Source organism: Meriones unguiculatus, chromosome 1 (assembly GCF_030254825.1).
Source record: "Meriones unguiculatus strain TT.TT164.6M chromosome 1, Bangor_MerUng_6.1, whole genome shotgun sequence".
NCBI lineage: Eukaryota > Metazoa > Chordata > Mammalia > Rodentia > Muridae > Meriones > Meriones unguiculatus.
This window is the reverse complement of record NC_083349.1, coordinates 28,963,746-28,990,852: the sequence shown is the minus strand read 5'-3', so window position 1 is coordinate 28,990,852 and position 27,107 is coordinate 28,963,746. Positions and strand designations below refer to the sequence as shown.

The window sequence follows — 27,107 nt, the reverse complement described above, 5'->3', positions numbered from 1 at the left end:
ACGGCCAACCACCCCAGTGGAGTAAGGAAACAGGGCAGAACACTGTTGAGTCAAAGCATTTCCTCAGCCCATTTTCCCCATGTGTCGTCAGTATTTTATCTGAGGACTGCTTGTTCCTCTGGCCCCCTTTCTAGATTTTCCTTAAACGAACTCATCTTGTAGAAAATAAAAGACAAATAAGTTTATTTTCAAAGGGATCTTTGACATTTTACGAAGCATCTGACATGTGTTCCTTAAAAAACAAAATACAAAGACTCAAGCGCAGCTCCCTATCAGAGCAGCCTGGAACTGAGGGTTTTCCTTTGCTAAGAAGACACTGATGGGCAGGCACAAACAGGGGTGAGGTCTACAGGTCAAATAACAGGATGCAATCAGGGTCAAGTCTCAGGCTCTGAACCTATGCTGGAGTCTGCAAATAAATATTCTTGCTTTTTGAAACACAGCAGTCTCCTGACACTCAGGAGGCTGTGGCAGGGGGATGAGAGGTTCAAGACCATCCTTTGCTCTATAGTGAATTCAAGGACAGCCTGGCGACAGGGGAGCCTGCCTCAGAAATAGACAGGCAAACAAGCAAACACAGAGCATTGCCTTTCATTGGAGTCCTGTCCCATGGCTGTGGGTTCTAGATCTTCAGGTCAGGAATGCTCAGCATGTGCTGGCAGCACCAGGTCCACGTGAAGTCCGGGAACCTAGAAGACAGGGACCGTGTCTTTGGGAAAGTTGTCCCCTAAGCATCCCTGGTGTGGAGCTGTGTCTCCAGTGGAACTGGCCTCTCTGAATCCCACGTTCCTGAGCTCCCAGAAGTTCAAGGTGTCGACCTGAGGGCTAGCACATATCCCAGGAGTAGATGCAGAGTGGGCTAGCTCAGAGCTGGGGAGGAAAAGAGAAAATCATCAGATCCCGGAGATGAGGGGTCCAGTCCCAACTTCCTTCCCTGCACATGCCCCACCCCAGAAAACCAAGCTTCAAAAGCTCACCCTGACTCCTGGCTCCCACTGGCTCTGCTCCCTTCTGCCCGCCAATGCAGCTTTCTCTCCACCTGCCTCGGCCATATTTCTTTTTTAAACATTTTTTTTTTAATTTTAAAATTATTTTAAGACTTTCATAAATGGTACAGAAAATTTCCCTACACTGTGGGCTCATTTCCCTGCTATGAAACACTTGCATAAGCAACATAAATTTATCACAATTAAAAGAATTAAGAGCAGCCAGGCATGGCGGTACAAGCCTATAATCCCAGCATTTCAGAGCTGGGGAGGGGAAGGATGGAGAATTCAAGGCCAACAGCAAGCCTGATCATTTTCTCTAATCCCTTTACCAAGACTCTTGGTCCAAAACCAAGAGATGGCTGCCATCTTGAACCTAGGTCAACGGCAAAATAGTGGAATCACCCTGGCAGATGTTGACCTGAGGCTGCCTCCGTCAGCTTTCTCCACTGTGAAGCTACGGTTTTCCAGTCCTGTTTGCCTGGAACGTTCTGGAAGGAACCAGCTGCTCACAGCCCACAGTGGGGATTCCATTCCACGCCTGTCTGTACAATCAGAGCTTCTGCACAAAGGCTCAGAACATACCCCTTTGGTGTTTCGGACAGTTTCACATACTACAACAGGTTTCTTTGAATGCTTGATGCTCAGGCCCCACAAAACGCTCCTGGTTTTCGAAGGGAAGGGGATTTGAATACGCACTACAATTATGGGAAGCGTCGTGGTAGGCAAAATGGACGGAGGTGCACACACAAATCCATAAACGCTTCAGTGTGTCTCAATCTGCACCTCCAAAAAGGCCGTCCTAAATGCATGCTGCTGCCCCACGATAAGCCAGCACAATGTGCTGAGTAGCATTCTAGCCTTCACTTTCATTTGTAACCCTCCCCCACGCCCCAAGTGGGAAACCGGACTCCTGCCGCCTGCCATCCATTGGCCCCATCTTTCTATCCTGTGTATCACTTTGTCTCATAGTCTGATTTCTAATTATAAATTATTCAAATCATAGATGTGTGCTGGACATGGTGGTGCATACCTACAACCCCAGCCCTCGGGAGGCTGAGTCAAGAAGACGATGACTTTCAGGCCTGCCTGAGCTCTGTAGTGAGACCCAACTCAAAGAAGAAAGGATGACCGACAGACTTTAGAGAAGCAGAGCCTGAGCTTGCCTGGTGGTTTCCTTATTCTTTCTGCCCCCATTTTCCCATCATCAACCAGAATGTCTTTTACAAAATGGCCTATTGTTTTATGAATATCGACTGCGCCATTTTCTCTGCTTATCTTGGGTAGGTGAGACGGGGCGCTCAGCCCTCATCTGCTCCCAAGGCCAAGAGATCTTTGCGGAACATGTGTGCACAGTCTTGGCGTCTGCCTGGACTTATGAGACTCCTCATCACAGCAGAGTCCCTGTGAAGGCGAGGCAGGTAGAACAGCCTGAACTACCCACATCTGTGGAAGAAAGGAGGTCTACACTGCAGCCTGTCACCCACCTTCTCTATAAGGACAAATGGAGAAACAGAGGTGCTAATTCTGGTGGTTGGAGCAGAGGAGTGCTCTCCCTGTGTTGCTGACCTAACTCAGGGAAAGCTGAGCAGGGGCCAGCGCAGAAAAAGGTCCACACCCAGCCCCGGAGTGCCCTCCTCATCACTCACAGGGAAGGGATGGGTTAGAGAACCCAAACTAGCCTCCATGTGGGGCTGCCCAGGGTCACCTGGCCCACGTGACCTCCAAGGCATCGATACATGTAGCCATGGAAGGTCTGGGACTAACTGTCTGTCTTTGCTCAAGAATCAGGTTTGTTTCTTTCTTTGACGTGTGTTTCTATAAATAGGCTACCCTTCCACCTGAACATCTGTGTCCCATAAAGGGTTTTCAAAGGGTGCAGATGGGTGTTACTGCCTTCCTTCATTCCTGCCCCAATTTAAAACAAGAACCCAGTTTCACCATCCCCCATCACCTTCCTGACCCCCTCTTAGTTTGCTTAATATCCCTGACATCGCCCTTGGGTGTCCTTCTCCAGGCTAAAATGCTCAGGCCCCCCAGAACTGAACTGGAAATTTCCCAAGTGCATTGCTTTTTAATCAAGCAAGATGAACCAATTAAAAGTAAGAGGCTTCAGAGGAGCAGAGTGAGACTCATAAGTTACTATCCCAAAGGCAGAGAGAACCAGGGAAGGGTGACAGGGTCTCACTATGTAGCCCAGGCTAGCCTCTAACTCACGGCCTTCCCGCCTTGGCCTACAAAGCCCTAGGATGACTACATGCCCAGCTGGCTTTTGTACTATACTCATACAGAGTGGAAATCACTGTTTTCATTTGATTTGCAAATATGTAACCTGCTAATGCTCAAGGGCTCCTCATCCTTCCTATCCTTCCTTGCTCCATTGTCTCATGTAACAACCCTCAGTGGCATCCCATTGTTATTAGCCCAAGAAGACTCAAACCCAGCCCAGACTGAGTCTCTTACCACTCTTAGCCTCTCTTTCCACTCAGGCACCAAGGGTGGGGCAAGAAAATGGACCCCTCTGCTACATCCATTCAAGGATATCGGATTTTCCTCCATCAGGACAGCGCTCACGCAAAGCCCAGAAATCAAAGCTTTGTGTGTTGTGCAGTAAGTTTATCATTGCCATCTCAGCAGCCACCCCCTCCCCGGGACCTGCATCTGTAGGCGCAGTACTCTGCACCTACAGGTCTGAGAGGCTTCCTGGGGGGGGGGGGCGCGAGGGGAGGTACAAAGGGACCTTTGGCAGCCATCGATGCAGTCAAGGGGAGAGTGCGCTCATTGGCCCACAGGCTAGGTGGCCCAGCCCTCCCCTCCAAGAGTGACTAAGGGATGGGGCAGCCACCCTGACTTCATATCTACCAGACCCAACTTCACCTCAGTATCATCAGAAACCATTACCTAAGATGCCCAACCAGGAGAGATGCCGTGTGTAAGGACTGACCCTGGCACACATAATCCTCTCCTCTATCTAGAGGAGGGGGTGAGGCCCAGGGATTGCTGGCAAAGTCCAGGACTTTGCCCAGCTTTGGAGATGAGGTCATTGATGCTGAGAGTCACACAGGCCATAGCTGAGACGTGACTCCACAGTACAGGCCTTTCCCTCTCTAAGGGAGCCTCTGTCTTGGAATGCCGAGGATGAACCCATGGCCCTACACGGGCTGGGCAAGCTCCCTACCACTGATCTACAAGCTCAGCCGTTCCTTAATTTTTAAAATGTTTATGTTTTTAAAGACATAGTCTTACTAAATTTCCCAGGTTGACCATGGAGTTGGTGGCAAACATATGTGCCAACCCACTCTTCAAGCCTTGCACCAGGGTGCGGCTGATATGGGTACAGCATCCTTCCGGTTTACTGTGCCTGGCTTCCCTGAGGCTGCTATAGGTCCAGGAAGTTTGTAACCTGGGAAGGGGCTGCAAAAGGCATCCAGGGACAGTGGTGGGTGCTTGAAAATGAACCGATAGATGGATACAAACTGTCATCTGTCTGCCACAAATTCTGAAGCAGACAGTTCTGGGAAGAGCTCCTTCACCAAAATGTCCACAGTCAACTACTCTGGTGACTTAGCTGCCGTTAGCCATACACACACACACACACACACACACACACACACACACACACTGTCCTTCTTCTTTAAGAGGCTGGTCCTCTCAAGAGTCGTTTTTAAAGATGGCTTCTCCTTGGGCTGGAGAGATGGCTCAGCCGTTAAATGGTAGGCTCACAACCAAAAATATAAGATGGCTTCTCCTGGGAGGTACCAGTCATGAATCCCTGAGCACAAATTGCTTTCTTGAAGTTCTTAGATTCTTAGTGCTGAAGCACAGCTCAGAGACCACATTGTCCAAAACAACCACTTTTTTAGATTCAGTGCCTGGTCAGTTGCAGGGCCATGTGACTAGTAAATACCTCAGGATTCGATGGCTACACGAACATCTGCCGATGTACCATTAAAATACCATGTCTGAAGCCCACGCAGTAACACTTAAGTTTTAACCCAATTTATCTAAGACTTAAGAGAAAAGGAAGAAAAGAAAAGGAACGAAAAGAAAAAGAAAAGAATTTCAAATCACTTGAACCCGATCATCAGTCTTTCTTCTTTTTCTCGCCGTGTGGAAAGGCAGAAGCTGCTGGGAAGGCCACGTGCCCCTGATCTCTGCGAGTGACTGACAGCAAGCTGCGCCCAGGCGCTCGCCTCGTGAAGCTGTTTTTCACAATGTCTCGTTAAAGGTTTGCTAAAGCAGGATATGATTCATAACTCGTGCCCAATGTCATATTTTCAAGAGTGAAATTTTAAAAGAAAACTTACATCATTCTCTCAAAATAAACTTGGTAGGCTAGAACTCTGGTAGCCAGAAAACTTACGTCACTCTTTTAAACTAAACTTAGTGGGATAGAACTTTGATACCCGCCTCTGTCCAGCAGCGAATCACCTTAATCCTTGGCTCCTTGAACTCTTCATCCACTCTTCACGGACCCCTTTTATCTTTCTTTCTTTTTAGGTTCTTGAGACGGAGGTTGTGTGGGAGGGTGAGTGCTGATAATGGTGCAAAGCAGGTAACATCCTGAAGTTTGATGGGGAGGAGGGTTGGTTGGGGTGGCTCGGCCTCCATGAGATGCCCTGTGGGGAGTGATAGACAGGGAGCCAGACTCACTATCCTGGAGAGGGGACGTAGCACACCATGAAGCTAAAAATGAGGTGAGCCAAGCATGGATAGGAAAACTGCACTATGTCAAGTGCTCTCTCTCTCTCTCTCTCTCTCCAGGGCCAGCATAGGCACGGAACCTGTGTAGACTACCTCACTCGACCCTCTGCTCCCCAGCTGCATTTCATGCTCTACAACCATTTTAAGTATGTAGTTTAGCCCTACATGGGAAAACCTTAAAAATTTAAAAAATCACCTTGACTGACATATAATTTACATGTAATAAAATGTACCTACTTCAAGTGGACGGTCAGGGGACTAGGGAAATGGTTCAGTGGCCGTGAGCACCTTCTGTTCTTCCAGATGATCCAAGTAACATTCTCAGTGCTCACAGACTTGCAGCCACATGTAACCCCAGCTTCAGTGTTATCTAACACCTTATTCTAACCTGTAGGATATAAGCGATTTCATTTCTCCTGGGCAAACACCCTCATTTGTTAGTGCTATATATAAAGGTGCCTTCACTGCGTGAAAAAAATGTGACCACCCTAGGGAGAGCCAACTACCGCTGTCTTGCCGAATGGACACACTGTCAAACTGCCTTCTCAATACTTAGGTTTATACGCATAGATTAACGCTGTCCTCAGCCCTGCCCAGAGAAGCTCCTCTCTGCCGTGGGCAGCAGCCAGTGTGGAGACTCGTAACGGCCCAAGTGCCGAGAATGACTAAGTATCGAGAGCTCACCCCAAAACAGTATCTAGGTATCAAATCCCCCCTCACCCCAGAGACTCAGAAAACATTGCCAAAGAGGGTGGAAAGGATGCAAGAGCTGAAGGGGGGGTGCTCGTGAAATGCCGACTTCCGGACACGGCATGGCCATTGCACACACAAGCTCACTGCAGCTGCAGCTAGCTGCATAAGATCCAGCCTAGATGAGGCAGCATTCCAACAGGGTGCAAACAGGGGAGGGCGTGGGTGACATGCTGGGGTCCCCGGGGGGAGTGGAGGAACTCAAGATACATTGCATGGATGATATCGTCAAAGAAAAATAAAATATATTCTATTTTTAAAAACAATTTAAAAAGTCAAAAAAACAAAAAAGCCATAGAGGAAAAAAAGGGGGGGGGGAATTACATGACAAATTTGGTTTTGTGTCTCCACTTTTCGGTGTCTATTTGGTTACAGATGTACCTTTGAAAACGTATTATTTTGTGTGATTGAAAAAGAAAATAAACTACTGAATCTGTCCCCCAGTGGGAGCGCGTTACACAGTCAGCTACTTGCTAGATGTGGGTCTTTCTGTTTCTGTTCTTGTTTGTGGCAGTCACATGCAGGATATCCAAAGTCAAGAAGCAAGGGGTTAAACAGTGATTGCTCCTTGCACTCCTTCTCCACAGCTTATAACTTAGAGCCACTTTACCTAAGAAGGTGTGGGGAAGTTATAGGAAGATACATTGAGCCTCGGGGATATAACGATGTTTTATAGGTTCTATATATGTGCTTAAAAACAGTCTCACTGTTCACAGAGAGACCTGGAACTTGCTGTGTAGACCAGGCTTGCTTCAAACCTACAGAGATCTGCTTGTCTCTAACCTCCTGAGCTCTGGGCTTAAACAATTGTGCCACCACATCTGCCTGTAATAATGGTTTTCACCTCCCATATATGAGCTACTGCTATTTGTTACGTAAAAAAAAAAAAAAAAAAATTAAAAGCAATGAAAATAATAAAATTAGGGCTCCACATCTTAATCATTAGGCTGCAATTTTTTTTGTCCTGTTGTTTGCCAGGTGTTTGTGTGTTTAATGAGACGCAATATAATCACTTCCTGAAACACCCTCCTTCTTTTCAGCCCCAGGACCTGTCCTGGTAAAATTTAAAAAATTAAGTATGAGACCTAAGTGGGGCTGTGGGTGTAGTTCAATAGGTAGAGCGCTGCCTAGCGTGCCTGGAGCCCTGGGCTCCATGCCCGGCGCCACAGAAACCATGCACCACATAGATCCAACACTCTGCTGCTGGAGGCAGGAGCCTCAAGACCTTCGAAGGCATCCTCGGCCGTGTAGCGACTGTGAGGCGGTCCTAGGCCACTTGAGACCTTGTCTCGAAAAAAATATTAAAATTACAAAATGATAATAACAAGAACAAGAAAGGGGCACCTTCCCGAAAATAGCAATATATACACGCTGTAACGTGAACACAGAGCGCTTTAGATACATAAAATCTCCAAAAAAAAAAAATTAAAGTTTTGCATGCTTTAACTAACAAGTACGTATCACTTATTTTACGGGGTTAGTGGGCAGGCGTGTGCCACAGGGCATCGATGGGAGGTCAGACAACAGTTTGTGGACGACAACTTGGTTCCCTCCTTCCCCCAAGTGGGTCCTGCCTCTGCGTCCCAAGGACATTAAATAAGGTATTAAATATTAAATAAGGTATTAACTAAAGGAAAGGAATTAGAGAAATGTGCTACCCTGCTGGCTGTTCGAAAATTCTGAAGTAATTTTGGAGAGAAGAACTATTTCTCACCCCTGAGTGAATTCCTAGGGCAGTAGTTTTATATATATAGAGAGAGAGAGAGGTGCTTATTGAACGTTTTTTAATCTTTTCTTTTGGAAACTGCTTACGTTTTCATTTGCCCCCAAGGCTCTTATCTTTTAAGTATTTACATATTTTTGAATCCCCGACATGTATGGCAGTGCCCCAGCACCTCAGCATTCAGCAAAGGTTAAAAGAACGAATGCAGATGAGCAGCTGATCCCTTTTCCTATTGCTCTTTCTTATCAGACACCTTAAACCTTTGCTCACATTGCTTTGTGGTTTACAGAATTTCAACATCTATTCTATTTGTCTTTTGGAGCTTGCCTCACTGTTCATCCTTAAGTCAGATAAACATCGCCTGTACCACCGCGGTCCGGAGGACGGTGCCCAGACCCTCACGCATGCGCGGCAAGCTCCCAGCCGCTGGCTGCATCCCAGCCCCATTTTAGAGCCAAGTAGGGTGATGCATGCTTGTAATCCCAGGGCTCAGGAGGCGGATACAGGAGCATATGTGCTTAAGGCTATCTTTGGCTACGTAGAAATACCAACTCAAGGGGAAAAAATGCTGTTGGTGAATTTTGCCAATGTTTCCTCTGGTTGACTTTGAAATTTAAATGCGCCATCAGTACCACCATCACTACGAGAAAATCTCTCTGGGCTAAGGTGCTTTTGAACTGTGGGTCTCAAGGATATCTTCATTCTCCAGGGTATCTTCATTCCCCACACCACCACCCATCTTCCCACCCCCGAGGCCCCTCTGGTCCCTGGGTCTTTTTACTGGAGTGACCCGGAGCTTTGAAGTTCCAGATCCCCCAAGATTTATCACACCTGTGCCAGCCTGAGCTGACAAGCTCAAAGATAGTTGATTAATTAATTAAGGAAGGGGCTTTAGTTTTTGTTTCGTTTAAATATTTACTTAGTCTCTCTCTTTCTCTCTTTGCCTGTGTGCGCTCATGGGTGAGTGTATATGTGTGCACCATGTGTATCCAGGAGTCTCTGGAGGTCAGAAGACACACTGGGATCCCCTGGAACTAGAGTTATAGGGAGTTGCGAGCAGCCAGGAACCTAACCTTGATCTTCTGTAAGAGCAGTAAGTAAGCCTCTCTCCACCGCTCAGCCACCTCTTCAGCCATTGTTTCTGCTGCTGCTGTTTTGTTTTTGAGCTAGGATCTTTTAGGACTTAGGCCAACCTCAGATTCAACATGTAGCTGAGGGTGACCTTGATTTCCTGACCTTCCTGGCTCCGTTTCCAGGGAGCTGAGAATACAAGCCTTGTCACCACACTGGTTTTTGAGATTCTGGAATAGAACCCAGGCTTCATGCACGCTGGGCAAACAGGCTACCGATAAAGCTACATGCCCAGCCCAATTAGTGAACATGTAGAAAAAAAAAAAATTATCCCCCTATTTGATGCGCTTGGATGACATAGACATTCTCTCGCTCCGGCAGTTGGAAGGTAAGGGAAAGACTGTTTGAAGCGGCTGGACTGTGTATGCTGAGGGTTTTAAATCTGAGCGCCTGTTGCTTTGTGATTTCTAATTGTAAGCTTCATTTCTATTTTTTGTCAGGAGCTGGCTCTACCCTGCGTGGTTTCACTGGGAGGATGGCATTTACAAAATGCTAATGTCTAGCATCTACAAAAGCCATCCAGTGCGCACTTGTATGGAAAGCAGAGAGATTTTAGACAGCTTAGAAATGGTTCTCTTTAAAGACACAGCAGGGTGAATAGCATTACCTGTGAGGCTCTCAGTATAGAAATGGATGGAGTCCTTTCTTTTTAAATTTTTAGGGCCTATTAATTGTACAAAATGTAGGTTTGCTTTACCAGTTTTTAAAGAATAATTTTTCAAGTTTTAGCCCATGAACATGTTTCCTTAATACCAGTTTTGCTCATTTGCTTGATAGCTTGTTTATTTGAGAGACATTTCTCATTATGTAGTCCAGCCTGGCCTGGAGCTTGAAGCCATTTTGCCTCTGCCTGAGGAATGCTGGGATTGTAGGTTTAAGTCGCCAGCCAAACTTCCTTGATTGCTTTTTATAACCTATCTTACATGAGCCTATTAACATTTTTTTAATGGACTTGGAGCCTGGAGAGATGCTCAGTGGTGAAGAGTACCAATTGTTCTTCCAGACGACCAGGTACCCACAAAGAGGCTCACAAATGCCCATTACCCCAGTTCCAGGGGAGTCAAAGCCTGCTTCTGGCCTCCTTGGGCACCAGACGTGTTTGTGATACAGACACATACATGCAGGCAAAACATCCAGACATAAAAGTAAAATTTTATTTTAAATAAACATAATTTTTAACAATTGCAGGGTCATTCAAAAGAAAAAAAAAGGTTGGTCAGGGGACTAAAAGCTTTAACACTGCATGAAATGTAAGGTAGAAGGCAAAAACAATCTAAAACCTCATCAGGGATACATTCCTGTACAATGACAGGTAATATAATCCCTCCTTTTCTCTCTCTCTCTCTCTCTCTCTCTCTCTCTCTCTCTCTCTCTCTCACACACACACACACACACACACACATTCTGAAAGCTGCTTTTCACTGGTCAGTATTCCATAGACAGCCTTTCACACAGATAACTGTCCATCTCCCTCATTCCTATTTAATGATCTGCACTAAAAAACATTTCCATCTCGTACAACTATGCCATTAATCACTGAAGTATCTTTTCTCTAATGATCCACCCGTATTTTGAAGTATTTCACTTGGTCACAGACATACCGATAGGTGGCTTGGGCTGAGAGGCAGCCTCTGCTCTACCATCTTGTCCGGTTAATTCCCCACCCCATCAGACCCTGGACCAGGGACGGCGGTGAGCATCACAGTGCAAGGAAGTTCTTGTGAAACTGAGAGTCACTGTGCAGCCAAGGGTCTCATTTTTCTGTAAGATGGTGTTGTGGTGGCCCTCTGTCTTAAATGATTCCCCGTCTGCAGGGTGTCGAGGTGGTTTCCAATGCCATCCTGGGTTCCAAACAAGCCAGGGTGCAGCCTGCGTTCAGAAGCACAGCTGTGCAGCCCTTGCCTTACACACACACAGATACACACACACAGACAGAGACACAGAGAGACAGAAAAAGAGAGAGAATGCCTTAAGCTCTGAGTTGGCTCTAGGGCACTTCCTCCACACACTACCTGCTGTAAACACTGTGCCCCCACCTCCGTCAGTGTAAGAACACACACTTATTAGCAAAGAGCCTCTGGGCTGAACAGCAAGCGTGAGAGTGGAACTCGAGGCTGGGAAGGTGGCTCTGTGGATAAAGAGCTTGCTGTGCCAATGCGAGGACCAGAGTTCAGATCCCCAGCACCTACGTGAAAGCCAGGCATGGCGATGCATGTCTGTCACCCAACACGGGATGATGCCAGGGACCAAATGAGAGTGATGGCGGAAGGCACTCAACATCAATTCCTGGCCTCCACGGATGTAACTCACGGGTAAGCACACCTACATACAAACACACACCCACATACACACCTGAGCCCGCACGCACGCGAGCACACACACGCATACACACACACACACACACACACACACACACACACGGTAATAAACAAAATGGAAAATTTTAAAGAAAGATCTAGTCTGCTGCAAAGTTCCTGCTACGACACTAGCTATGTCTACTGGTTCACACGTATTTGTGACTTTCATTGACTATGCTTTGGGGCAGACCTCCAGGCAAAGAGATTTTCTAAGAAACAACTTCATGAAACTTGCTGCTTATTGCTCCTGGAAATATTGAGACCATCTTTCAGGACAGCAGAGACGGTCCTCAAGCCTTGTGATCATCTCTTCGCTCTGTCTACCAGGAAGTTCAGAAGCAAATCTGTGCTCTATCACTTACCAAGTGGGTGGACCTTTCCCTGTGATGCACTATGGAGAGCCTTCCCATCAAATCCATTTTGTTTTATACCCTGCTTTCTTATCATCAAATTACTCCCTGGTTATTTTTCAACCTTTTCCAACTTATGCATTGCTAATGTATACCCATATCAGAAGGAAAGGGGGAATAGATAAGTACTTTCTTCAAGCACTGCACATTCTTTTTTGTTCTCTCTCTTTCTCTCTCTCTGTAGGTCCACATGAGGAGGCCAGAGGACCACCTTGGTGTCATCCTCAGAAAGGCTGTCCACCTTCTTTGAAGCAGGCTGTCTCATCGGCCCAGAGCTCACTAATTAGGCTAGGCTAGCCAGGCAGTGAGCCCCGGGGACCCCTGTCTCCTTTTCCCCAGCACTGGGATTATAAGCACGGATCATCACTCCTGGCATTTTGGCCTGGGTTCTGGGCATAAAACTCACTTCCTTCTGTTTGTAAGGTAAATGCTTTACCGACTGGGCCATCCCGGCAGTACCCCCATTGCACATTCCCACCCATTAAAACAAACCTATTCTCTTTGCCTAGCAGGTTAAGACAACAAAGTCAGTGTATAAAATGATCTATGAAAAGTTGGCTTCTGTGAACCAGAATTTTGCACTCATGGCCTACAGGCGTCTAAGGGCACAGTTAAGATACTCATATCAGCACACATCCTCATCACGGGGCACAGACAGCACCTTCCTCTGGTCTTAAGCATCTGTGCCTGGCCTTTACCTCCTTCTCCATCACTGAGCTCCGCCACCCCTACAGAGCCCTCACTGACCTGAGCATCCAGAACTGGGGAAGGACATGCTTCCTCCACCCCATCCCTCTTATGACTCTTTCAACACAGTTCTGCCCCATCCCACACCTCACCTCTGGGTCCCCCACGGATGCTGGTTCTTGAAATGCTAGTCTGGTTTCAAGAGAGATCAGAGTCAATTTCCTGCTTGGCTGCACGCAGCCTTTCCCTCTTGACAAACATTCAGCTAAAGCTGTAGGGCTGGCTGGCACCAAGACCAACGCCAAATCCCCCACACTGCGTGTTCTCAGTCCATGTTTAGATCAGCCCCAACCCCCAGCCCACCCAGCACCACCAAGCAATGGTTCCAAAGAAGCTATCACACGACAGAGTTTGCTGCACACGTCCTTGTCACCTGGAGAAGGGACATGGCCTCCCTCTCTCCTATCCAGCAAAGTGCCGAGGACTGCTGCACCTGCCCATGTGGGATTTATTTCCCTTCTCTCTGTTTCCTCATCTCCTTGGGTGGCTGTGACTCTGCTGTGACAAGGTGTGTCAGTCACATACAATACCAGGTATGGATGATGGGATGATTAGCTAGTCACCGTGATAGAACATCAATGGGGCTCAGCCAGCACTGACAGACGGTGATGTCTGGCCATATCACTTTGTCTAAGTTTCCAGAGCCCGTCACGTCGCTGTTCGCACGCTGTCAGTACACACTTTGCTGAACTGTCTTCTTTGTACTGAGGCCACAGTTTCACTATGGGGAGGGAAGAGGCTTGCCTTCCTTTCTGTTTTATTTTGTAGAGAAACGTTACTTTACGGCGATAGAATGTTACCTTAACTTTTTTTTTTCTTCTTTTTTTCTTTTTTCTTTTAGAATGAATTGGCTGACTCTGGCTATACTTCTCACTTCTCATGCCCAAGTTTTTGTTTGTTTGTTTGTTTTGTTTTTTTGTTTGTTTGTTTGTTTTCCTCTTACTATTTCATTTGAGTGTATGTGCCTGTGTGTGGGGAGGGACGATGTGCATGTGGAGGTTGGAGGACAACCATTACGAGTCAGTTCTCCTACCTTGTAAATCCTGGAGATTAAACTCGCTCATCACAGTTGGCAGTTAGCACTGTTACCCGAGGGGCTGTCATCTCACTGAGCTCCCTCTAAAGGGTATTAAATAAATAAATGAGACATCAGGGTCTGAAGAGAGAAACTACCCATAAAGCCTTTCTTTGTCTCCCACAAACCATTCTGCTCTGATCCCAGTCCCTCACCCTGCTGTATGACTCAGTTTCCCAACGTGGCCTCCCTGGATTCTGCCTCATGCTGGGTCGTGGCACATCCCTGGGCTTTTCTATCTCCTTGCCTGTCGCTGGGATGGGGAGCTTTGTCTGGTTTTCTCCATAGTTATCGCCCTGAGCCTTCTACAAGCCTGCGTCATGTAACGCAGGCTGCCCTGGAACTCGTCATTATGTAGGGTAAGCTTGTTCTTCAGGTCTTCCTGCCTCCATCCCTGGCATACAAAGATTGCAGTTATGTGCTACCATGCTTGGCTTAAGCAATGGTAGGGGCCGAACCCAGGTCTTTGTGCATGAGAGGCAAGGACTCTACTTACCAAGCTACATCCCTGCCTCCCAGCCTGCTATTTTGAATGCACTTTCATCTGCGTGGCTTGATGTTTGGTCCTTTTCCCTTAGTTACTTCCTAAGTAGCACATTGTCTTCACCCAGTAAATAAGCCTGTAGTGAGGCTTACCTACTTTAAACCCATACACGTTTTTGGTTTTTTTTTCTTCTAAACGGAGTCCTTTCTGTTAGTGCATTTAAAGCAAGAAGTGTAATAATCATAGTTCCCCTGGTTTAAATGTAACACACAGCGGAAGCACCTCAGGCATGCCCCCCAAATGTACCTATGACACGAGAACAGCTTTGGGCTGAAACCAAGGCTCCTTACTTGCTCCCTTCTGTCTTACAGAGGGGTGCGAAGTTACATCCATAAAAGTGATACAGAATTCTACTTGGAAAGGTGTCCCTTCCCCCACAGGGAGAATACGGGGACTCAGCTTCACTGGGGACTGGACAGTGCCAGTCAATGGGCAAGGCTCCAGCTGGAATCTGCAGGGCGTGTTCCACTTCCCACACATCAACACACTCAGCTTCCCCTAGAGCCTCTGTCTACTTCCTGCTCCATAGCTATCGCCCTGAGCCTCCTATAAGCCCCCAGGTCTCACCTCCCCTTGTGGTTCCTACTTCTTTCCATGAAACCTCCACTTACGTGAGAAATATAATTTTTTTGATATTAATCTTTTTCTCTGTCTAATTCTTGGGCCCTGGCTGCTGAGTCTAAAAGTAGAGAGTAAAAGGGAAAAGGTTTGTTGTTGTTTTTTTTTTTTTTTTTTTGGAAATGAAACAAAAACCCTACCTCTCCTGTTCAGTCATGTGCTGACATCTTAGAAAATGCGTAAGATCTGAACAAGAAAATATAAATTGCCTATAAACGACTTCTCCACTTTTGGACCAGCAACGCTCTATTTCACCATCATTTGTTCTAATTCCCCACACTGCACACGTGCATGTAAAGTTATGTTCACAGAACAATGGGAAGAGTTGGTGAAACAGAGTCATAGATGCCAGGTGGCTATTTCACCTCTGGGTCACATGAGCTTGATGTGTCACTTAACCTTCCTCAGCCTTGTTTCGTGGACTGCGATGACGGGGAGGAGAGTTTGCTCCACAGGGTTGTTGCAGAGTCTCTATAAAGTCAGACGTGGAATGAGTCTTGGATGTGCGCCAGCCAGTGCAGTGTTTACCTCGCAGGCTGGAGGCCCTGGGTTCAGTCAGCACTACAGAATGCAGCTATGGCGGTACATGAATAGCAGCTCATGTCAGAAGTCTGAGGCCACCCTCAGCTACATATAGAATTTGGGACCAGCCTGGGCTACATGAGATCCTGTTTCACACAGACAAACAAAAGGCACAGCAAAAACTGGTTGTTGGTGTCCATTAAACAGGACCAATTTAAACAGAAAGTTTCATCTTCCTAAGTACGTTTCGGTGGCCAGTATCTTAGGAATTAAAACATAATCTAGTCATATGTATTATACATTTAATAGTTTATAGGTTAAGAATACAACTCTGTGAGTACAAGCTGAAGTGATGTCACCAGGCTCCGGTGAACAATTCCAGACCCATGGTCACACAGGAGGCCCTAGTTAAACTCAGCGAGTCCCAAAACCAAACAAAGGGACACAAATTCAGGAAAGGGAATTTTAGGGAGGAGGGGTCTTGACAGGGATTTGGGAGAAATAAGGGAAGATGGGGTGGGTGGAACCAGAGTACATGATACATGTGTGTGAAATTGTCAAAGAAAATTTTAATAAAAGTTATTGTTAACTGAATGAAAACAGGACATAGTTATGACTACTGTCTCATTCTCCATATGAAGCTGGCTGGTAGAATGTCAGAATAGCTCCTGCTTAGAAGGTATTCCCATTACACCGAATCATTTATTTTTAACAGAGCCACCTACTCTTTTCAGTGTCATAAAAGCACAGCCAGGATAGGAGAGTCATTAGATCCCCTTTCACAGGACCTCAAAAGCTATTTCCAATCCGGCTCTGCTCAGCTTCATTAGCGAGTCTGTAAAGTGGCTTCCTGAGCATTTGGGCATTTGATTTATGAACAACAGCTAAAACGAAGAATGTTTCACCTCTGGAGGCAATCAAAGAGTGAGCGTCTCTACTCCATGGGCTTGAACAAAACGATTTTCTTCTGGGCCCTATGGGCACTGGTAGCGACCACTTCTCCGGGGCCTCAAAAGGAATCAGAGAAATGGGGGATTTTATGTGTCACGGGTCACAGGGAAACCACATTCCTGGGCACTTCTCCTGTAGCTGATAAGACCTAGAACACACTTGTGGGAGGGTTCAGAAGTCAAGGTTCAGTAGAGAGAAGAACCAGCGTCCCATAGATAGGAGACAAACATAGGATGCCAGCAGATGCGGCTGAATCCATCTAATGCCCTCTCCTACCCCAGAGATCCCAGGGAGAGATGAGTGTCCAAAACCCCAGACAGACACTCTGAATAAGCAGGAATGCAGGTCAAAGGCATAGTCATGTCACACCTAATGTTTCTACTCCCGTCCTATGGCCAGATATCATCCAGGGGCAGCCTGGACAGCACAATCTGGCTGATACTGTGGAAGGGAAAGCAGAGAATAGAAAGTTCAGGCTCTGGGCCTCATGGCAGCTTGCTTCCATCTAGTTGCTCACTCTCAAAAGCTGTTTTAATTAACACTTGAGACAGTGGAGTTCTCGCACTCCAAACTCCTTTCAAGAGGAGCTAGGTCAAGTCCGAACCACCCATCACTGTCCTCCTTCCCACTGCGGAAAATTACCTCGCCTCTTGGGAGAGAGCAAGCCACTATTCAATTTAAATTGATTTCCACAGCTGGCTGGCTGGCGGCAGTCCCTTGGCAGAGAAATTGGGGGGATGAGAGCAGACTCCCAAAGACAAATGAGAAAGCATCTGTCCGGATTGTTGCTAGAAAGCAGGGAAGGGGACTTTAGGAGACCATGGAGGGGGCTTGAAGAGGAGCACTAACACTTCAAGCCACGGGAATAGCAGTGCAGAGCCCACCTGTCAGGCACAAAGAATCAGAAGACGGATGTGCCTCCTGTCTCAGTCCAAGGAAACTGGGGCTCAGAGATGCAGCAGCTTCTCCTGGGTCACACAGCTCTGAATAATCAAGCAAGAATAAAAACCTCATCTATTCCTGCAAAGCCCAAGTACCAGTACCCAAAGGAGAAGTGTTAGAAGAGGAGAAGCTGGGATTGAAGGATGGAGCATAGGAAGTTGTGCTCCTACACACACACACACACACACACCCTGGCTGTGAAAAACACCTAGATAATGCTATGCCAACGGCATTAGTGAAACTGATTTTCCACACCAGGAAAACTGAAAAGATTCTTTGGCCTGGAAATAAAGGAACTGCACCAAAGAAAAACAATACCTTAGTCAATCTAAAGAAGTTTAAACCACCCCCCCCTTCAAAAAAAAATAATGCAGAAATATAGAAACACAGATGGAGGGCTTGGGACCAAGCTCAGTGGTTAAGTGCTTGCCTGGGTTTGATCCCCAGAATCCTATAAAAGGAAAGAAGAATGAGGGGACGGAGAAAAAGAGAGAGGGAGAAAGAGAAAACTGAACTCGGAGCCAATCAATACTTTGCCTGGTCAGTGGATCATAAAAGAAGACTCCAGTTTCCTCTGGGTCCAGGCATAGGTGAGCCTGAGGTGTTGATGAGCCTCAACCGCACGCTGATTTTCACAGCATCATGTACAGAGTCTCTTTCACAGAGCACGAAAGTGAGAAGTTGGGATGGTGCCCCATGGCTCTAGCTACCTACCTCCAGCAAGTTATGGACAGCACAGCTCCGGAGGGGCATCCTAAAGGATTTAAAGGTGCCTTTCCCCACAGAGCCAACACCTCCTGTGCCCAGGCAGGACAGAATGGAAAATACCTTGTCTAGCTGCCCATCGCAGAGTCCTGACTTATGGGTCTGAGATACCAGCAAAGACAGACTTTTCTTTAACCGTAGACCCCATCCCCCAGCATCATCAAGAAATGCTGAGGTACAGGATGCCAAGGACCTAAAAAAACAAAACAACAACAACAAAACAGTCAGACCGGAATTCAGCACTGTCACGTGAAGCTAGGCCACATTTGGGGTCTTGTCCCATCTTGGCTCATCTGGGAAGCACCTTAGCATGGGCTAGCTTTTGTCTCCTTTTTCTCCCCATCACCCTGGCTACACTCCCACAGGCCCTGGGAAAACACCTAGGCTGGATCCCAGGCTCTCCCACAGCCTCCCATCTAGCTACTCAACCCCAAACACACCTCCTCAGTGAAACAAGTGCAGTCACAAAGTTCCCCACCCCCGCCCCAAAGAACCCAACTGGTCAGGGGACCAGCCCCTCTCACCCTCAGCCCAAGCGTGCTTCTCGTACTTCTCGGTTAACCATGTGCCGGCAGCATTCAGCCTTTTACGGTTAGAACTACTGCGGCTATGCCCCACCATCAGAGCCTGGCCAGGAGGGGTGCTGGCTGCGGAGGGCTTTAGAACATCTTCCCACAAGGGCCTGAGGCTGCTTATATATCCACACCTCTTGGTCCTCCCTGTGGTAATAGTCTTGGATGGACCCCCTGAGCCTGGACACTCCAGAGAGAATTAATAATGATAGTGAGACAGTGTGAGTGAAGACCACTTTAAGTAAGTAGAGTAGGTGAGGGCTCATTTAACATAATGCTCAAGTGAGGCTCCTGGACCTCAGCCTCCTCATAACCAGAGTAATGATATTGTGCGGATCTGGGCTACCCAGATCACTAACAGCGAACTGTAAGACTGCATGCCCAAATGCAGGTGTTGTGTTCTGTTTCTTAATTCACAAACAACACAGGCTCCTGAGCTCATCTGGCTCTAACTTCAGTCGGGGCAGGACCCTTGGTTCTGCTGGTGGCATGAAAGGGCTTGACCCCCCCCTTGATTTACAAACTGGGAGTCACAAAGTGGGGCGACTGTGCGTCACATCTGAAGATGTGGTAGGGAGACCAGCCGCCACAGGTTCACACTGTGTCATGCCTACAAACAGGATGGACAGGTGTCACCACTCTCTGGGCCTTAGCCGCAGGCACAGCCTATGCTCGAACAGTGTGCAAGCCAGGTCGTGGCTATTCGTGATGCATGAGCAGCCAGCCGTCTGAAGCTTACAGATGGGGTTGAAGTGGGTGAGCTCTCTCAAAGGACAGATAAGGCAAGGGCTGTGCTGGGGAGTCACCCTCAGATGACCTTCTCTAGCTCCATGGTCCTTCTGGCTGGACCTGTCATTCACACTTTCCCTTCAATTCTTTCCATCCCAGAACACAAGCATATGAGTAAAAGCTAGGATCAGGTCAATGATTTTATCCAACCTAGCTGTTTTTGAAAGGCCAGGTTAACTTCAAGTCATACAAGCCATACCACACATATCTTTTTTTAAAAAATAATCTATTATCTATCTACCTATCATCTACCTATCTATCATCTACCTACCTATCTACCTACCTATCTATCTATCTATCTATCTATCTATCTATCTATCTATCTATCTATCTATCATCTATTTAGTGTGTGGAGATTAAGGAAGAGTCAGCTCTCTTTTCTCACCATCTGTCTTGGGCATTGAACTCAGATCTTCAGGCTTAGCTACAACCACCTTCACTGGCTGAGCCACCTTACCAGCCCCATACCATCCACCTCTTAAACAAATGTTGAAGATGTATGGAATCTGTACTGATGACTAGAATGCAAATTAGGGGCGAGTTTCAGATTTACCCTATTGCCAACCCCCAACTCCCACCAGAACTACTAAATAACACTAACATTCTGTCAGGATCCCACCCCAAAAAGTCCCAGGTCATAAATATGTCAAGACTCATGGAAAATGAGAAAATGGAAAACAGAAAACAAAAACCAACACACACACACACACACACACACACACACACACACACACCCAATCATTCCCAGAAAAGACTTAGCAGCCTCACGAGGCTTTGCTCCCACTGAGCAGCTTCCGGCAAGCTCCTATTTGTACAGCCAGTGAGAAACAGAACCTGCACGATCTCCCTCCCTTTCGTACCCCCACTTGCTCATTCTCTTATGTCGGTGGGTGGCTTAGCCGAGTTTCACAGCACCCTCAGAACGTGCCAGTGGGCTGCCTGAGACTCTCACGGCTCGGTCTATCATCACATCTTGGTTGCGACCACAGAGAGATTTTGTCATTTTTCAGTCCTCAGTTCAAAGGCGGGTGATTCGTCAGGGCTGACAGGTTCCTGATCACTACTGTATATGACCATCACATCATTGTAAGGCCCCCACAGCTCAGCCTCCGACCCCACTGGGAGCGAAGAAAACTCCCAGGTACTTTACCAGACACTCAGAGCACCATCCTGTTTGGGACACAGTCATTTGGCACTCGAGTTTCTCAGCTCGTGGCAACGGAGCTTTGAGCTCTGGAAGGGACAAACGCATCCAAGAAAGATGACACACCATGACTCACACACACTACTGAGCTGAGGGAGCAGCAACTGGATCCACTTTATTCACATCTGACTGGAAACAAAGGTGGTCCGTGTGAGTCCATGGTGCTTCCTGTCGCTTTGCCTCCAGGAGTGAGGAGAGCAGCTAGGAGGGATGGCTGCTGTACCACATGGGTACACAATAGCCCTACCTGTCCTGTTTCCTTGGTTCAGGTGACAAAGACAAAATCCGTATTGAGATAATAAGGATGGTGCCTGGGATGATGGGATGTGCTCAACTCAAAAGCAAAGAGGACCCGATGTCAGTGCTTAGAGCCCGTATTTTAAGAAAGACAGGCTTGATGGTTACACCTGGGAGAGAGGTGGGTCCCTGGGACTCTGTGGCAGCCAGTCTAACTTAATGGGTGAGATTCTGATCAGTGAAAACAGTGGATGGATCTGCAGAACGACACACAAGGTTGTATATTGGTCTCCACATGTGTAAATGCACACACGCACACACACACACACACACACACACACACACACACACACATACAAATATAATAGAAACTTTTAAGGGAATAACAGCATAACTCCCTCTCCAGGATATTTTCATATATATAATGCTGCCCTCAAATTTGCTATGTGACAGGGCTCAAACTCATGATCCTCCTGCCTCGTCCTCTTGAGTGCCAGGATCCTAGGAATATACCAACATGCCAAGCTTCTAATGAGTACCTCTCTAACAGCAGTGTCTCTGGGCTCTCAAAGTCAACCTAGCGAGCATCTAGATCAATCCAAGCCAACCATGCAGATGAAAGCTAAAAATGAGCCAAACAAAGAAAGAGCCTTGGGAGAAAGAACTTCCAAGCATCCACACTGCCTGACTTTGCACAGACCGGGGTTCACGAACAGGTTTCAATTCATATGCCAGGTGAGATGATGTTAACTACAGATTATAGTGAGTTCAGATTCAACTCGAGCCATATCTGAGCCTTGCAGAAACAAGCACTGACCGCTATTTACTATTTACTATGCTCTAGTGATGTCTGTCAGGGGCACAAGAATGGAGTCAACCTAGGTGTGTTATGTCATTTTGTTGCTGGTGTCAACAACCTAGACATTCTGTTCTTCCTGAGACTGTTTGGAGGCAGATCGTGTGTCTATAGGCCAAGCCATTCCGCACACCAAGAGTCTGGCTCAATACTCCCACTTTCTGTTCAGGCCACCATCCATCTCACTCGGTTTTCTATTGAAAGCACCTGTCACCGTCTCCACTTCCACCCAAGTAACAGCAACCAGGAAACAGAGATAAATCAAGATCCCATTTGTCTTGATGGATTCATTTCGATACAACTTCACTCAAGAGCTAGCCGCTTCCTGATTTCACATGTTACCATCAAAGACAGGGGCCAGGGCAGAGGGGTGTGTGTGTGTGTGTGTGTGTGTGTGAGTGTGTGTGTGTGTGTGTGTGTAGAGGGGGATGGGGGCTGCCCTGCAGAAAGCTGGGCTGAGCTTCCCCAGGCAAGAAGCCATTCTAGGATAGCAATGTTGGCTCCAGCAGCTAACAGAGGGGCCATCCTGGACTGCCACCTGCTTGTCCCTCCCCATGGGTTCTCACTATCATCTCTGACAAAGGCAAACAAAAATCCATTAGTGCAGAAAGGTGAAGCAAGGCCCAGAAATGGCAGTGATGTGGCAATGGTCACATCTTGAAGCTCTGAGTCTCCTATGCTGGCCTGGGCATCGCCTTAATTTACTTGCTTCAGAAGGGTCCTCATTTCTTTTCCACAGGGAGGACTAAGGGATTGCATGACAGGTTTGAGCAGCCCCAGGATCAGGACAAGGGTTGTGATAGCCATCTGACTGCCATGGGCCTACTAGAGCAGGGGCCATGTTCTAGCCTGGGTTGTGGAGGCCGGGGGGTGAGAGGGGGAAGGATTGTGGATTCTGGGTCCTCCCCAGAGGTTTTCAAGAGTGAAGCCTACTCTTCACAGAGATTCTCAGAGTATCTGAAGTGTGTCCGTGAATATCACAACCAGCTCCTGGTTAAATCCAGCCTTGGCTAAACTCCACTAATGGTCAGAACACAGACAGATCAAAAACCTGTGCCCAGGACTGCAGCCATGCTCCTAAAGAGAGGCTGAATTGAGGCCTTTGTGGTACTCAGAGCAAAATCAATACTGTCTATTGATGCAATGGGGCACAGTGCAGCAATAAAACAGAAAAGCACACCGCAAACCATGCTACATCAAAAACACAGGAGAATCCCACATTCGAACGAAAAGCCCACGAGGCCAGATGCAAAAGAACAAACACTCTATGGCTCCCTTTGTCTTAAATTCAGAAGAGGTAGATCTGACCAACAGTGATAACAGACAGAATGGGGCTGAGCTCTTTGCAGATGGGAAGGAGCCCAGGGAACCTTCTATTTAGAGGACGTTTTATTTCATGAGCTGGGTCCTGGTTATATAACTGCATATTATTCCTAAAACAAAACAACAAAAAGTTTATAGGGGCTGGCAAGATGGCTCAGCAGGTAAAACACTTGCCACCAAATCTGACCTGAGTTCAATCCCCATGATCTACACGGTGGAAGGAGAGAACCCACTCCTACAAGGTATCTCTTGATCTCCGAATGCATGCTTTGGCATGTGCACACATATGCGCGCGCGCGCGCGCGCGCACACACACACACACACACACACACACACACACGCACACACACACTGTAAAAGAGAGTTTGTGCTTTATAGTCTTGCCCATGTTTTTCTGTGTTTGAACAGCATTCTCACACAGGTCTCAGTCAGACAAATCGCCTGGGTTTGTTAATCTGTCCTGTGAATTACGACACTGGGGATGCTGCCAGTCCATTCATCTGTCCCTGTGCCTTCAGTGGGTAGTCCTCCTGCCAGCCAGGAGCCTCAGGAGCTATGGCAGATGAGCAGACCCCTTTCACTGCTTGTTCATCTACCAGGGCTCCAGGGAGGAGGAGCCATGGGCTGACCAGAGCCACACAGAGCCCATGAGGTCATTACTGCGGACTGGACATGTAGTCAATGACAGACATGATATTTAAGCTCCAGGCTTGGGGGTGACCTAGTTTTCAGACCTGTCGTTGGTCGTTGGGACAGGGTGTCGATGGCTCCCAGCCTCTTTCCTCTGCCAGTGGGGGTGGAAGGAGCCCAAAATAGAAGCCCCTCCCCAAAGCCACAGCAGACAAGTGACTAAAAAAAGAAGGCTGGAGGAGGAGGGGACAGGCAGCATTGGGTGGGCTCAGGGACAAATGTCTGTCTTTCTGAACGAAGGATAGCTGAGGGGCAGAGAAGTCAGTGAATGACATGATCCTGGTGCCAGAGTACCAGGCCCCACATCTATCTTGTCCACAGCAATGACGCCAGTGTGTCCCCAGCTGAGACTTCTCTTGTGACAAAAACCCACACTCCCCAGTCAGCCAGTCAACGTGGAACATAGCCACAGGCAGAGTGGGCACTCCTGCTTCTGACCAGGCTTCTCCATCTTCAGAGGGGCTGTTCCCAAAACCCAGCATGTCACCCCAAATCCTCCGTCTCTAACCTACCATACTCCAGGACTGGAAAGACTCAGGCCCAGATTCTCTCACCCAGCTGGTCTTCTTGCTTCCTGCCCTTGCTTCTTGGGTGTATTTTCTTTTTTTTTTTCTTCTTAATTTGTTTTATTAATTTATTCATTTTACATCCGGATCATCCCCTCCCTCATCTCCTCCAGGTCCCAATTTCCATCCCTCCCCCCCCCATCCCATTCCCTAGTCCTCAGGAAGGGGGAACCCTCCTCCCTTACCAGCTGACCCCAGACTATCAAGTATCTTTATAACTGCCTGCATCTTTTCCTCTGTGGCATGGCAAGGCCACCTCACCCAAGGGAAGTGATCAAAGAGGAGGCAACAGTGTTCATGTCAGAGACAGACCCTGGTCCCCTTTACTAGTGATCCCACATAGAATTGAATTGCCTATGGGCTATATCTGAGCAGGGGACCTGCGTCCTCTCCATACGTGGTCCTTGGTTGGTGCATCAGTCTCCGCAGGCTCCCCTGGACCCAGTCTGTTGGTCTTCTAGTGGAGCTCCTTCTTGTCCTCTCCCAGCCCTCCTATTCTCCTACCCTTCCATAAGATTCCCTGCACTCTGCCCACAGTTTGGCTGTGAGTCTCAGCATCTGCTTCAGTCCTCTGCCGGGTGGAGTTTTCTATACCTCCTAGAAAGAACAATGGCACTGAAATAAAGGCCCCACTGCCCCTTATCCCTCAAGTCCTACTGCCTCGCTCCACCCTACTGCTGGAACTACACTGGCCTTCCTACTAGCAAACATTTGGGACAATTCCTGCCCTAGGGCCCTCACTCAAGCCACTCCTTACTGGGAATTCTATTCCTCTAGAAACCCACGGTCTTTCACTTCCTTTCTTCCCCTTATTTTAGTTCCTAACGTCTGACACACAATATCTTTTTATTTATCTTATTTACCATCTGTCTCCCCAGATTTGACTGTAAGAAACACATCAGTAGCAGGGATTTTGTCTGTTCTACTTAGTGTTGTAGGTACCACGAACAGTGCCTGATGCAGACTGAATGGCAGGCATTTACTCCCCAAGCTGCTGAAAAAATAAAGAATACAGGCTGCAGCTTCCTCTGGAACTACAGTGTTGGCAAGAAAACACCATCCTCCCCCTGGCCACCCAGTGCTTACACTCAGAACAGGACTACAGGTGCTTGTGTGGCTCCGGCAGGGTCCCACATCCCCTCAGATCCAAAGCCTCATGTCGTGGCTTGCCTTAGCGATCATCCGAGTCCCAGTCACAACACACAAAGGACCGAGAGAGGTCACCGTGCAAGGCTCCAACTAAAACCCAAGCCACACAGAAGGGGCCAGAACTCCTTGTCCTGAACCCAGAGATGTCTGTTGTTCAGTTTTTCCCTCTGTCTGACACTTGCTACCTACAGGCATCGCAGTAGCCATAGAGGCTCTGACCATGGGGGGAACTGAATCAGAGAGGTTCCAGGAGAAAGGGTGTGGGCAGAGGACATAGATGACATGGGGTATGGGTGACTCAAGTAGGTCTGGGAGGTCACCCTAGATACCCATCATGCTCAGCTTTCCCCTCAACCTAAAGTAGATTGTGCTCCCAGCACAGAGCCTTTGACTTTTCGATATTCATCACTGCGACACAATAACCCTTGACCTAGAGACTTAGGGCAAAGCTCTCACAGCAATGGTGCACAAGGTAAGGGCAAGGATGCTTGCTTGTCATGGCAGTGCCAGGAGATGGCTAAGCATCTCTGCAAGCACGGCACAACTGCTTCATTTCCCAGTACAGGAAGCTGGCTGGGACAGTAGCCTTAACTCTCATATCCCCACAGACCGTATTCTTTGTTTAAAACTGCTGTGTGCGCGCACAGAAATGCATCTTAAAAGACGTGCCCCAGAAGCACACAGGGGCTTTTCCTGAGCTGCGAACCTGCAGGAAGCATTCTTCTGTCCTTTTCTACGTGATATGATTAAATGTACAACCAGCATCTACCAATAACCTTAGCACACTAACCACAGACGTTGCACCCACATTTTTCCAAAATTCAGTCCTCCAGAGTCTTCCTGCGGATCCGCTGGCTGATGCCTGGCCCGCTGCAGGACCCGCATTCACCATGGGAGAATGTGCATGCAGAACCTTGCTGAGTGACAGAGAGGAAAAACAGAAAGAACCACTTCCTGTGGGGCTGGGGGTGACAGTGGCTCTGGAGGAGGAGCGACGCCCACCCAGAGTGAGGCCCCCTCATTCCTCCACCTCAACCCTCTGGGCCACAGGTAGACCAGACCTACAGGTGATAAGTCCCCAAACATACACTGGACCCTGCGCAACATGGGGCCTTGATGCTTGATTGAGCACAGAACTGGCTGCAAGCAAAGGAATTCCCAACTATCTCCAGTGAGGATTTGGGCAGGTGCCTGGCATCCTGGAAGAAGTTTACAGACCCCACCACCCACCTCCAAGAGAAGATGGGATAGAGGAAGCAGCGAGGTGGCTCAGTGGGTAAGGAAGCTTGCCACCAAGCCTCCATAGGAACCATGTGACAGAAGGAAGAGAACTGGATTCTGCAAGTTGTCCTCCCGCCTACACTTGTGTCCTAGAGTTGTGACCCTAAGGAAGAACTATTTGGAAGGAAGGAAGGGAAGTCTGGGGCAGACAATAGCAGGCCTGGTTACAAAAACAGGCCAGGGCCCCACCCCGAACATGGGGCACGAGGAACTGG

At 47.8% G+C, this 27,107-nt stretch overlaps 2 long non-coding RNA genes across 2 annotated transcripts in view; both read right to left on the bottom strand.

Moving 5' to 3' along the window:
* Positions 1 to 200: 200 nt before the first annotated feature.
* The window catches only part of LOC132655125 (uncharacterized), a 64,814-nt gene continuing 37,907 nt past the window's right edge, over positions 201 to 27,107 (bottom strand). The window contains exons 2-3 of the long non-coding RNA XR_009592765.1: positions 5,418 to 5,605; positions 201 to 870 (exon numbers count right to left, since the gene is read on the bottom strand). This is a non-coding gene — a long non-coding RNA (uncharacterized LOC132655125). The remainder of the gene's footprint in view (positions 871 to 5,417; positions 5,606 to 27,107) is intronic.
* On the bottom strand, positions 17,223 to 18,384 carry LOC132655127 (uncharacterized). Its single transcript, XR_009592767.1, has 3 exons — positions 18,289 to 18,384; positions 17,403 to 17,501; positions 17,223 to 17,306 (listed from the first exon to the last, which is right to left on the bottom strand). It is a non-coding gene; the product is annotated as an uncharacterized LOC132655127 (long non-coding RNA).